The 14,055-nt window shown below is 30.6% G+C and overlaps 1 long non-coding RNA gene across 1 annotated transcript; it reads left to right on the top strand.

Moving 5' to 3' along the window:
• Positions 1-5,553: 5,553 nt before the first annotated feature.
• Positions 5,554-13,029, top strand: LOC149056961 (uncharacterized). The gene is made up of 3 exons (XR_016191209.1): positions 5,554-5,772; positions 10,303-10,335; positions 12,660-13,029. It is a non-coding gene; the product is annotated as an uncharacterized LOC149056961 (long non-coding RNA).
• The last annotated feature ends 1,026 nt before the right edge of the window (positions 13,030-14,055 follow it).

Below are 14,055 nucleotides of genomic sequence, written 5' to 3'. Positions count from 1 at the left end.
TTTACCAAAAGACAAAAAACTAAAAAATTCTAACTAAAAAATCAAACAAAATAAAAATAAATCTTTACCTTTATATAATAAAATAAATTTAACTTAACTTTCGAGACTTTAAGGATTTTATGAAAAATGAAAGTGAACGATATTTATAATAGTTGAAAACATTATAAAAACGTAGAAATACTGTATCAAATAAGTAAAAATAATCAGAAAAACGGGAAATGAGCAATTTTTGAAAAATCGCTGAAACAAGCGAAAAAAAACACTTTCAAATTTCATAATTAAACGTATCATAACATGACAAACAATTCCATAGCAGTATGCTACATTTTAAGTCAATCCATAAAAATAAGCAAATGCTTTAAGTCCCGAGCCCTGGTTATATGATATGCATAATATTATTTTTCTTTTTTCAAATTTTTTTTCATAAAATTAATCCGTCTTGATAAAAAGTGTTGACAGGATTTAACAAATCCCGGTCATAAAATATATTTTATAATTATTAATAATTACATTTTTTTAGATGCTGTTAGTACGTATCATTAAATTATTTTATTTTGTAAAACATGTTATTTGTTTTATGATTTTTACTCTTACAACATTTTTCATTATGAGAAGTGTAGGTAGTAGGTATCCATTACAAGATCCAAGGAACTAACATTATAAACATCTAAGCAAGCATCGGACTTCGATTAAACACAACTACCTAAAAACAAATTTTGGTGGAGTGGGGTATACTAATAGAATAATTTGAAAAATGTGTTTAGTATATTCAATTAGATATTGTTCATGTGGCTTAATAATTAATATTAAATATTAAACGTGTAGATGTAAGTGATCTGAATCATAAATATATTATTCCCTAGAATATAACAGAATAATAAAAATAATTTTGGATAATTCCAAAACCCCATTTAATCCGTGTCTTATTTGTTTAAATTTAATTCAAGTGCTTAAATGTCATTTGTCAGCGTAAATCTGTGATTTTAAATAATTTCTCTAATGATTAAATGACTAACCTATAGGTTAGTTTTCTTTTCAATTGTATTGAATTATTCACATTTTTTTTTTTTTTAAGGAGTTTTCAAATTGTCTCTGACGGCTGTAGCATTAAGTGAACATCAGTTAATTCTTCTTCTTCTCAGCTTACCGGTGTATTAAGGACCATTGTTGCCTTTAAAGGCCACTACATCCCTCTATATTGTAAGTCACCTCATATGTCACATTCTGGTATATGACTTTCAAATCCAAGGCAACTACATCGATCCACCGGGTCTTGGATCTTCATAGGAGTCTTTTTTAGTTCATTTTTTCCACGAATACTTTTTTTATTAGTTGACCATCCGCTTTCCAAGTGTGTCCAAACAATTCTAATCTTTTATTTCTAATAAAGGCTAGAATATCTGATCTTTTGTATAATTTCTATAGCTCTTCATTTTTTCTTCTATGAAACGTGTATGTTTCTCAGTTAAATCGTGATCCAAATATATTCCGGAATCTTTTTCTTTCATATATTATTAACTTTCTCTCATCACCTTTTTAATGACCTTGTTAATGGCCATTGATTATAAATTATAGTATTTATAATCAATGATTATACGTAGTATAGTAACACCTGCTCTCGCTCATGATTCTTTCATTTATTTCTTGGTGCATATTGTTCTTGTTATTGACGTTTCCTCCTAAATACTTGAAGTTGTCTACTGCATCGAAGATCCATGACATCACCATGTATTTAATTTATTTTTAATTTATATTTAAGCTCATTGATAGGATTGCCTTAAGTAGTCTCTCGGTTGTCTGGGTAACTTCCTCTCTAGTATCACCTATCACTAAAATATCATCTGCGTAAGCCAACATCACTGATTCTCCACTTATCTCTATTTGCCGTTGTTCATGGATACCGTCGTGCCTAGCCACCGGTCGCTGTGTTCACGCCACCGACTTTTCGTCGTTGCCCAACCGTCTTGGCCTTTACTTGTGTTTTGTTTCTCTGTCTACCGGAATTGTTTTACGTCGCGAACCGGTGCGCCGTCGCCGTCAACAACACCATATTGGTTGTTTCCGTGCGCCCGAACCATGTGGTGTTTCGTTTTCTCGTGTCGTATCGTCCGTTTTTTGTACGCAGTGCGTTTCCGCCGTTATCCCCACGTGTCTTGCCGTTTGTCATACGCCGTTCACACCCGCCGACTCGTAATTATTGCCCGAACCGTGTTGTGCTCGCTTCTCATTGTCGTGTCGTCAAATGTTCAACGAGAGCTCAATCATTCTGCGATTGATTAGTAACGAAGTCCAAGAGGTCGTTGACTCGTTGGCCGATTTCGCCATCGTTGATGTTCGGTGTATCGTCGCATTCAGGACTACCTCCACCTGCTGATTGTCATTCCGGGGCAACTACACCGTCACCGTGTTATCATCGCTATTCAACTCCGATACCAGGTCGTACACACGTAATTTCGTATTTATTGTTTACTTTATTATTCGTATCATCGTGAAACGTATTACCAGGGCATAGACACTGGTCTGTGTATAATGGCAAAATGTGGTAACTGGGGCCTTGAACACGGTCTTTAGGAGGGCGTGGAATGCATTATCAATTAAATAAACCATATCATTATTATCACACAAAAAGAGACAGAACTGATATAGTGTTGGCCATATCCACGATTTAAGATAAACAGGTTGCACAACGACCTATGTTTAATAGCGTCCCGCAGTGACTTTAAAAATAACACTATAAAACAGCAGTCGAAAATAGAGCATTAGCGCTCCCGGTGTCGAAATAAGCAAAACGCCTATGATTAAAGATCTAATATTATTATCTATTTCGAAATTTTCCGTCGCTTTTTGTGGTCATTTGATTCAGCTTCTGATTTTATACTATTTATTCTATTATTATACTTGAACTTGGACTTGAATATTTTATTTTATGTATAACAATAATAAAAAGACATAATATTATATAATAATTTAAATAACACTAATTTCCTTAGATAATAATAAAAATTTTCCCTAGCTGTGGCGACACTGAAATACAATTTTCCCCTCAAGGAGCGTTGAGAGTTAATTTTTTTGAAGTGTCAGTTCTTGAGTCACAATATTTGTCTTCGTTGTGCAACCTGTATATCTTAAATCGTGGCCATATCTGCGTTGTTTGTTTGTTTCTGTTTTTATAACTCCGTAACTAAGAGGGATACACGTTGCTAACATTCTAACAGATTACGGATACGGTACAATTTCCAATACGTCAACCGTTGGGATACAGTATTCCGATCAGCTGATCGAGTGTCTATTCTATATTGTTCTGTGGTATTACTTATTACTTATTTGTTGTCGAGTTATTATTCAATTGATTTATTGATCTGCCGACAGGATTGTGGTCGCGCATTTTTATTATTTACTAACACTAGTTGATAAGTCATTTCCGTTGCAGGACATTACAATGAAATATTGTTCTGTACATTGTCATATACCTACCACAAGACATTGTTGTTTATAGTTACCTCATTATTATACATAAACTAAAAAGCTTAACCCTTTCCTATACAGTCCATTCTCTCAATCTCTTCCCATCCCTTAGATCTACGAGGAAGACGATTCGACGAAGACAGCGACGCGAATCGTGTTTACATGTAACTGTCGCCTGCGCACACACACACATTTATACACGCGTTGCCCGGTTACGTGTGCAGTCAAACGCGCACAACACTATCGTCCTACTACAACTATCATCACACAACTAGTGCACGTACATCGTCTGGGAGGCTGGGAATTAACCATACGCCAGCGATGCAACGTAAGCGGGCAACACCTGATGAAACAAAACGACGTCAATCTGAACGGCTGCTCTATGCAGGTTTTCCAGGTTGTGTAATGTTAGTTCCTTGAAAGGTTTAGAGATAGGTATTTCTGGATTTTGATTGTTACCGGTAATTATTTTGAGAATATTCATATATAGCGGCACATGACAAACACAGTTTAGTCTGTGGTGTCATGTTTAAACATTGTATATTTTAGTATTTTTTTGAGGTTTTTAAAAATAATTATTTTCTATAATATTTTGATTCTGTCTCTGTAAAAAGTATTAGGTATTATTGACCAAAACTTTGAAATTTAAATTTTTTTTTACAATAAATAACAATTTAATTTTTTTCCAGTACAATCCAGCGGTATGTTATCAGTTTTATTTAGTAAAATATTTAAATATGTTTATCTTATGGTATATGTTCTTACAAAATTTCCATTGTAGAAATATAGGCAGAAAAATCAAAACAATTTCAGGGAGGGCTAGTATTTTAAAAATAAAAGTGTGTTTGTGATACTGACTTAACCTAACTAAAGAGCGGTTTGTTATTGGGGATGGAAAATTTACTCAGTGATGCTTTCTATAAATTTTTAGGAGTATTTCCAAGTCTAGGAACTTATCGGAAATATCAAAAAATTTAAAAAAATTAATATTTTGAAACATTTAATTAAACTTGTGGTTGTAAATGATTTGAATCAAAAATATAGTATCCCTAATATCACTGTAAGAGTGTCTTATTCAAATTACACAGTGAAAAGTACATTTTCAGCGTAATTATGGGCTTTTAAATAATTAAAATGATAATACTTGTATAAATTTAAACCGTATATTCTGATTGGCGTGTTATTCATACTTTAATGATCCAAGAAGGTCTTAAGAAGTATTTTTCTCTTGAGTAACACATAAATATTTCGGTAATATTCTTTGTTTTTGGAAACATTCTATGGATAATATTTCTATTAGGCAGTAGCCTATATAATGAGGTTGGAACAGCATCATAGTTTATCCAACTCTGTTAAATTTCGTCAAGAACAGGTTATCCCAGGAAACATACTATAATATTATTATCTTTACATTGACATTATTATTATTTTTTGTACTTTTTTTAACATAATTTTATCAATATTTGATCTTAATAAAAAGTATTTGTAAGATTTATTAAAATCAGGAAATTTAGAAATATTCTATAATTAATGTGTACATTTTTATTTAATTTTAGGCGATCGAAGTGAGAAATCAGTTTTTTTTCTAAAATATGTTGTTTTATAGTTGTATTTATTTTAAAATATATTTAAATTTGTGAATTATAAACGATCATCTATTTATTTAATTGTATAAGAGCAATGTAAGCGAAGGGCTTCAATTCCGCATTAATAAAATCTGTCTATTTTATAAAAAATGCTAATGAAATATATAGGAAGTTTCTCAGGGAATATTCCAAAGTCTAGGAATTTATCGGAAATTATTGTTGCTTTGCTCAGTGTAGCTTTTCATAAAAACATTTATATCGTTTAACTAAAATTCATCAAATCTATACTAGCTATTCAAACTACTTTACATCAAATACTTTAATGAATAGGCTTGAAGCTTGAGGTATTCAATTTTCTTGAAAAATGTACATGCATTTTTGTTAATTAACTTTTTAGGGGTCAATGCTGTGCAAGATTATCTGTACCTTTTTTAAAATTAAAATTGTATTTATACGTAATAGCTAACCAAGTATACATAAAATTAAACGTTATGAGAGATACGCATTATAGTTTTTGGATAAATATGAGATTTATCTAAAATTTTTCATCCTATGAATATCTTGTAGAATCTTTAGAATATTTGACCTATAGTTTGACTGACTATTGTATGATTTAGAATGTGAAAACACAAAAAAAAATGAAAATGAAAATTTCCACAATGTAGTTAATTTTTTACAGACTCGATTAATCAATTCAATGCTAATACCAATGAATCAACTGGTAATATATATATAATATATAATGATAACTATTATAAGTGTGTATTAAAATTAACCCTTGTAAATTAACCCTTGTCGTATTGTCTCGTCGTACAAGTGCGTAGAATAGCAAATTTTACGCTCAGCAGATCACTTTTATCTCCGTTAGTTTAAAATTTTGAGTGATTTTTTTGAAATTGACCTATTATAAAAAATTAATTCAAAATTATTATCTAGGTAGGGCATCTCATCGGCTTTTTATTATATTTTAATTTTAAAGCGAGTTATGAGTGTTTTCAAATATACAAACAATTTACAATTTTAAAATATACTTGTACGACGAGCGATCTAGTAACTGGTGTTTTAGGAATTAATAATCGATGGGTAATATTTTTAAATAACAAACGATGCGTTGAAACTACGAGACAATTTCATAGTTTTTTCAGCTCAAGTAATTTACATCAAGGGGACAGGTTATTCCAGGTGACATAACATATTTTTTAGCAAGTCTGGAGTTTCATATGTTGGACTTTATACATTTTTGTACTTTTTTTTAATTATGTTTTTCTGATTCGTTAAAAAGTATTTGTAAGATTTATCAAAATCAGGAAATTTAATAATATTTAATAATTTATATGTGAAATTTCTATTTTATTTCGGGGGTTGTATATAATCACTTTATATTTATAAAATATGTGTTTATTTTTACTAAGTTGTTTATTATGAGAAGTCGTAACGGTTACACCATGTGACGATATAAAAAATTCATTATCAAAACCATCTGTTATGAACCACGATTATTATTATAATTATTATTAGTAGTAGTAGTAGAGTAGTAGTAGTAGTAGTAGTAGTATATAATTTAGTATTACCTATAATATTATTACTTATATGACTTATATGAGCAATTTTGTGATGTGGGGAACGAACGCTGACTCAACATTCGACGGGCGTACAATGTAAGGCTGTCCCGTACGGGCGAGTCAGTCAATGTATGTTTGCGTCCGTAAAGATAGTGTGTAGTAATTTTTATCTTCAATAAATATTTTGACTCATATAATTAAACCTATCAGTGTATTATCACATCTCATACAATTTCATCCTTGAGACGGCATTGAACCAAAAGATCAAGTTTTCGACGGCTAAATTTAAATTGTATGACGAGTGAAAAGCGCATCAAGTAGTGTTGACGCCAACAAGTGACCATCTACATATTACATATAAATTTGATATCACGTCGAGGTCACCAAAATGTAGGAGCCGGGAACGAAACAATAATAGTCCGCGAAGTCCTGTCACCAAAATACTTCGCTTGTTATGTTGCTATGTATAATATACTCACACACTGACCGACCTGTCGGTAAACTGTGTGTAATTGTGTGGATGTATGGTTAAAACTAATGGTGTATAATAAAAAATGATAACACGTTTAGGTAATTATTAGTTGCTGTATAATACGCTGTATCGATAATGATTTTACAAATATATAAAATCCACAGCAAAACAATAATATAAAAAATGTAATAATAATAATAAATCAAGCCAGGCTAAACAGTATAGTATATACAAATTCAAAATATAATACGAATTAAAAATAATCTACTGTACGGCCCTTTTGGCACGACAGAATATAATAATCATAGGTGACATCTATTTGAGCTGTTAGATCATATACAATTATATAATATAAAATATAAAAATGACATACAGCCCTTCTGGCGTGATGGTATAATAATTAAAAAAACTCACAGTTTGTGGAGCGCAGACTGGCCAGCTGGTTCTGTGCTATAATTTTTACATAATATACAAAAAATGATGTTTACACATTACACACAAATACAATAAAAATGGCCCTTATGGTGCACATTAACAATAAGATTATAATATATTTAAAGGTACTGGCTGTTCGAGCCTGCAGTTAATATGAAAAAAAATACAACACTTTACTATTAGAGTAAAATCAATTTTATGTTAATATTGATGACAGATATAGAAACTCGCGTGCCGATACTGCTGTTACAACGTTCGACACAAGACAAAAATATCACGGAGGCCGTGTTAATTAATAATATTTGCATAGCTGTCGCGGCGGCTGTTAGCGTTAGCGCGTATAATCTATGCATTATATAATAACTGACGTGTAACATTAAATAATAATTATTACAAAAATACAACGAAACAAAATAAATAATTATGTGCGTGGCGGCCGGTGCAACGTGATATCAATATTTATATGTAATAATATGTAGATGGTCACTTGTTGGCGTCAACAAGCAGGTTACAACCATAGATAATAAAGAAATGGATGGGCGATGCTATTGTTCTCATCTGTGACGGAAGATAACTTAAGTTACCAATATGGTTACAAAATGTAGCACAGGTTACTGATTATAATATTGTGAATTACAACTAAAAATGATGTACTAATTTGCATCAATTAAACATATATTTTAATAAAAACGATTGCAGCGAAAATATATCCATTTTAGATACTCACTGGGACCAATTGACGAATTTAATTATCTTAAAATATTTAGATATAGGTACGAATGTATCACGAATTAAAAAATAAAAATGATACCATAACAATTAGGTCTAAATACACAAAACTTGTTTTATTTCAAAACCAGTAACTTTAATATGTTTTTGTGTGATTTTTAATTTTAATTTTAATGTAACTAAACTTATTCATTAACCTATTATTTAACCTATGTTTATACTTTATCATGACAAATAAATTAAATAAATTCTTATTTATCATGTATTTTATTATTATCTATTGACAAAATGACAACATAGACCTCATGCTAGACTTAACCTAAGTCTATAATTGTCGATTGACAATAACAAAATTGAAAATATCATTATTTATCATTAGTTAATATTAGTTATCATATTTAATCATATTTATTTATCTATTGAATAGATTCTATTCTGTGATATTATTATAGATTATATTATTATAAGTTTTTGACATAGTGCCCTATAATAGCAGATCACCCATTTTATTTTAATTTGTATTTATACCGAACAATTATTATTTTATTATATCAATATTATTGTCATCATTAAAAATTATTAATTATCTATGGTTCTATGCCCTATCTGATTGTTGATAGCCGAATGGTAATTAATGGGCTGGCATATTTTAAAATTTCACGCACCGAGACGTAATGCTTTAAAATGTTGCTACCCGGCAACCACTATCTAACCACTGTGGTAACATAAGTTCTCTTCGATCACAGAACGCTCCGTGTATAAGGTATAGGGATGGCCAATCCATTTCTTTATTATCTATGGTTACAACAACCAAGCAATGGTCCCTCGCCATACCAAGAAGTTTTCGAGCAATCAGCACTGGTTTCGATCACTAAACGTATATTTATATCAGTATATCCGTTGAGATTGGATACTTCAATTTCAACATTCTTTACAATACATCTTCAATCTATTTTCAATTAAACAACGTTCGAAGACAAAAAGAAGGCTACCAAACGCCGAGCCGTATATTAAAAACGCTAACAAGCAGCGAAACACATTCGACGATATCGACGCCGACATAAACGACGAGCAACAGCACGGTAAGACTCTTCGTACAAACCCGTGAGAAACCCACTTGGGAATCACCACAAATATCGTTTGTACGAGTTGTTCTCATAGCCAGTTTAGTGGTGAAGGAAACCAACCCAACTGCGACGACCGATTTCACCATTTGATGAGCGATCAACACTACGCGAGCATCTCCCGGTAACGAGCTACTACTATCTGTGCCAACACGTAAACAGTACGTTAGATCGTTAGAATGATTACAAACCGACTAGGAAGCTCCGTGGCCGATTCCGTTTATACGACAATCAATCAGGGGCTCGCCGACCCACCTGAACCAATATCAGCGAACGGGCAGAACCTGCCAGGTCCCCGAATTTTGAGAGACGTAAGTCACCGTACCGGATTCTCGACCAACGTAACCCACCTCTGTCGCTTTTAAAAGCCGACCGTTCCCGGTTCCGACTCACGGCAGCAGTCGCTATTGACAGTTAGACTCTACTAATGATTGACCCAGTTCCCTAAACTCTTAATCCCTTGAACTATATTTTAACTTACTTTGTAAATAGGACAGTGCCTTTTGCCCGTTGTGGAATTACGCCGAACACTATACAGTTTACTTTCCAGCCTGACTGTCGTCCTAGTGTACTCACCACCCATTGGACATAAATAAAAACGTCCCAAGCATCTTGAAAGCTGTCTATTATTGGAAATACTAATTAAATATATAGGATATATAGATATAGATTCATATCTGATCTCAACTTACCGCTTAAAAAATGTATACAAATTATCACGGAATTAATTTACGTAAGGTGATATAAGGAAGATGTGCTTTGTAGTTTATGAATAATTGTGGAGGTTTAATTAAAATGTTTTTGTTCCGATAAATAGGTTTTAGAATAAATATACTATATCTATCCTAATAAGTGTTCTTAACTTATAAAATGTTTAATGTAGATATACGAGAAACAATTAGAAATTTTTATAAGGTTTATTTTTACAGATTGGGGACAACGATTATCATTTTTTTTGTGTAGTATGTATTATAATTATAAATTATTATTTTATAATAATTTTATAATTTTATTTTATTTTGATTGGGTATCTCATGTATTTATTGTAAAGTCCAGAGTGCCATATATTGGGTATCATACATTTTAGTATTTTTTTAATTATTCTTGATGAGATTTTTCTGTTTTGGTAAAAGCATTTGAAAGACTTATTAAACTTAGACAATTTAAAAAAATATAAAATCGTTAGTAATCAGTTTGTTTTGTAAAATATGTTTGTCTAATTGTCTTATTATAGTGGCGTATATTCATACGAGGCATCCATTGATATGAGAAACTTAAGGGGATTCGATACCGACTGGTTTTAATAAAAATGATTTAAATATGGGTAATTTCTATATTACGTGCGTGCAAGGCATGGTTATGCCGTTTTGCGTGTGTAGTAACTGTTTATTAGTATGAGTGACTCTCAGACCACCAACTAAAATGTGAACACTCACGCACGCTTATGCACATATCACACCTTGTACCACGTAGGGCACGTGAGCAAAATTAAATCGACCAAAACATCCAATCTTTTGTGCATCAGTCCGATTGACCTAATTATAAGACTTCTAAAAACTGATTTAAATTCGTTATTATGTCTTCTATAGATCAACCGAGCCACTATTTAGAATTTACAATTTTAATTTAGTGTAGTCAAAACTTAATTTTTTTTTTAATTTCATAAGTTTTTAATCCATATTTAAAAGATTAGGGGCCAAAATTTGAAAAAGTGGCTCTACTGATCTCAAGAAAATATAATAACGAATTCAAATCAGTTTTAAATATCTTATATTCTTATCACATTATTAGGTACATCAGACTGATGGACTAAAGATTGTTACGTTTAAGTCATAAAAACGGTCAGTATCGAATACCTTTAAGTGAATCCATAAATATTCCAGGTAGAGCTAATATTTTTAACTTAATTTTTTTCTGGTGGGGAGGGGGTCTGATGACACACAATCTAGAAGGGGAATCGTAAGTTCCTACACGAGAGTAACAGGTAGACAATTACATACGTTAATTCCTACATATGTGATGTGTAAGTTCCTACACGAAAAAAAAAAGGTACGTATGTTAGTTCCTACACGACGAAAAACAGGTACATGTGTAAGTTCCCACACGGTAAAAAAAGGTACACGTGTAAGTTCCTACACTAAGAATATTATAAGTTATCAATCTAATAACACTTATATCATATTACAATACTGTCATACGTATTAACTCTTTACAATTACGATTATTATTTTTAAAATTATTAAATATTATATAGAATGGATAATTTTTATTTTTATTTTTTTCAATAAATGACGAATTATTATTATATTATTACAATTATTATTTTTTAAATTATTAAATTGATAATATTTATAAGGTAAATTATTAAATATTATAAAGAATTATATATTATATAGAATAAAGGATTAAAATGTATGACAGTATTATAATATGATATATCATTATAACTAATATCATATTGATAACTTATAATATACTTAGTGTAGGAACTTACACATGTACCTATTTTTTACTGTGTAGGAACTTACCCTTGTACCTGGTTATTACTGTGTAGGAACTTACATATGTACCTTATTTTATCGTGTAGGAACTAACATATGCATCTTGTTTACCTGCTAGGTCTCGTGTAGGAACTTACATTCGCCCATCTAGAAAACCTAAATGTTTCTAAGGGGGTCAATGGAATACTTTAGAAAATTTGTTATGAAATTCCCAAGTTCATGAACTTATTGGATACATTATACGTACTTTCTTCAAAATTTAAATATGTTTGAGCATTTATTAAACTTACATTTTTTTTGTAAATGTATTGGGTAAAGTTGTGTCAAGCCTCAACTGATTTTAATCAATCTAGAAATAAAAGCCTGACAAAAATACGTTAACTCAGAATGATCGGATTTCAATTCTGTAAAAATATTAGTACTTATTGTTGTTATTAAGTTATTGTGGAGATACATTTTAAAATAACTGTTTAATTTTTTTTTTAAAGACATTAAGGTGAATCTAAAAATTACAAATAAATTAAGAAACTCAACTAAAATTTAATATCAATTTTTAAAGAAATATTAAAAATCGATTTCCAAAACAACCTAGAAAAATGTCGATCAACTCAAAAAATTTTTCAAAATTGAAATCCGATAATTTTAAGTATGTGTAATCTTATCAGGTTTTTGTGTCTAAAATGTTAAATAAAAACCAAGTTTCCAACCTCCTTGATCAAATTCAGTAAATTTTAAAATATTAAATAAGCAAGTAATAACTATCTAACATTTTTATTTATTTCCAGATCTCCTCGGTAGGTTATCACTTTCATTTTGTATAATATATTTGTCTTATAATGGTATATGTTTTTCTTATTAGGTTTTACATCAGGAAAAGCTTAAGTGTAAATCCATTAAAATTCGAGGAAGGGCTAACAATTTTAGCATTAATGTGTTTTGGGTTGGAAGGGGGCTAAGATCCTATGCAACTAAAAATCGTTCAGTTTTGGAGAGGCTTATGGAATAGGTACATATTTTCTCAGAAAATTCCTGAAAATAATCTCAAGTCCAAAAATTTCAAAGTAGATATTTAAATTTTTTGTTTAGATGTTTAGATGTTTAATTAAACTTGTAGTCATAAATGATATAAATCACTAAAAATATTACAGGGTAATATTAAGGCTGTTAGATAATTCCAATATTTTTATTAAATTATATTAATTAATGATATTCAAAATATACAAGTAAATATCAGTTGGCCGTGTATTAATTTGGTTTTAAATAATTTCTCAAATGTAATAATTATTTAAGCTGTCTAGTATAAATGTTGTTCTATTCGTACTATGAATGATTATTTATTTTTCATGAAGGGATTTCTCCAACAATTAGATTTATATTTTAGAAATATTTCTATTCCCGGAAAAATTTCTTGGATTGTATATAATTAAGTGGTAGTTAAAACAACATTTTTCCAGCTCAGGTTTATGGTGTAACAAGGACAGGTTATCCCAGGGGACATAATAAATTAATTTCCGAGGCCAGAATGCTGTGTGTTAGACATTACAATTATAACTTTTTTGCATGGTAAAAAAAAATATTGTATTAATTTGTGAAAATCGTTATACCTACTTCAAAATATTTAATAATTAATAGCAGATTTTTTTTTTTTATTGTTATTATTCCAATAGGAGGAAACTGTACGTAATCAGTTTTAATTCGTAAAGGGTGTTTGGTTTAAACTGTATCATTATTTATCACAATTTGTTGAAAAACATAAAAATTGATCAATGTTAAAATACGACTTTGTTATTAATATCTACTAATTTTAATTTATTCCAGATTCAAATTGTACGTAATCAGTTCTATTTTGTATAATGTGTTTGTTTTAGACTGTAGCATTTTAAATATATGCATAATTTGTTTATAGATTTTCCTTGGGGGGGAGGGGCTGGCCAAACGTTCGTAACAGTCGGGAACTGAATGTTATTTGCGCGGCCGGCGTGGCACCGTGTAATAGCCTGCTTTATCATATACATAATTATTTCACATATAACACAATATTATAAAGAAGAATTAATACAAAAATAAACAGATATGTTGTGTACTTGTGTTTGCGTGATGCGTAAGTCGACTGCGGGATATAGCGAGTAATCATTTTTTAATTATAGTGTTGTCGTATCGACAGAGGGCTTCGTTCCTACA

This window comes from Diuraphis noxia, unplaced genomic scaffold, assembly GCF_037042655.1.
Source record: "Diuraphis noxia isolate RWA-SAM2 unplaced genomic scaffold, SU_Dnox_SAM2 contig0003, whole genome shotgun sequence".
NCBI lineage: Eukaryota > Metazoa > Arthropoda > Insecta > Hemiptera > Aphididae > Diuraphis > Diuraphis noxia.
The sequence above is the reverse complement of the archived record's forward strand: the minus strand, read 5'-3'. Positions and strand labels throughout refer to the sequence as shown.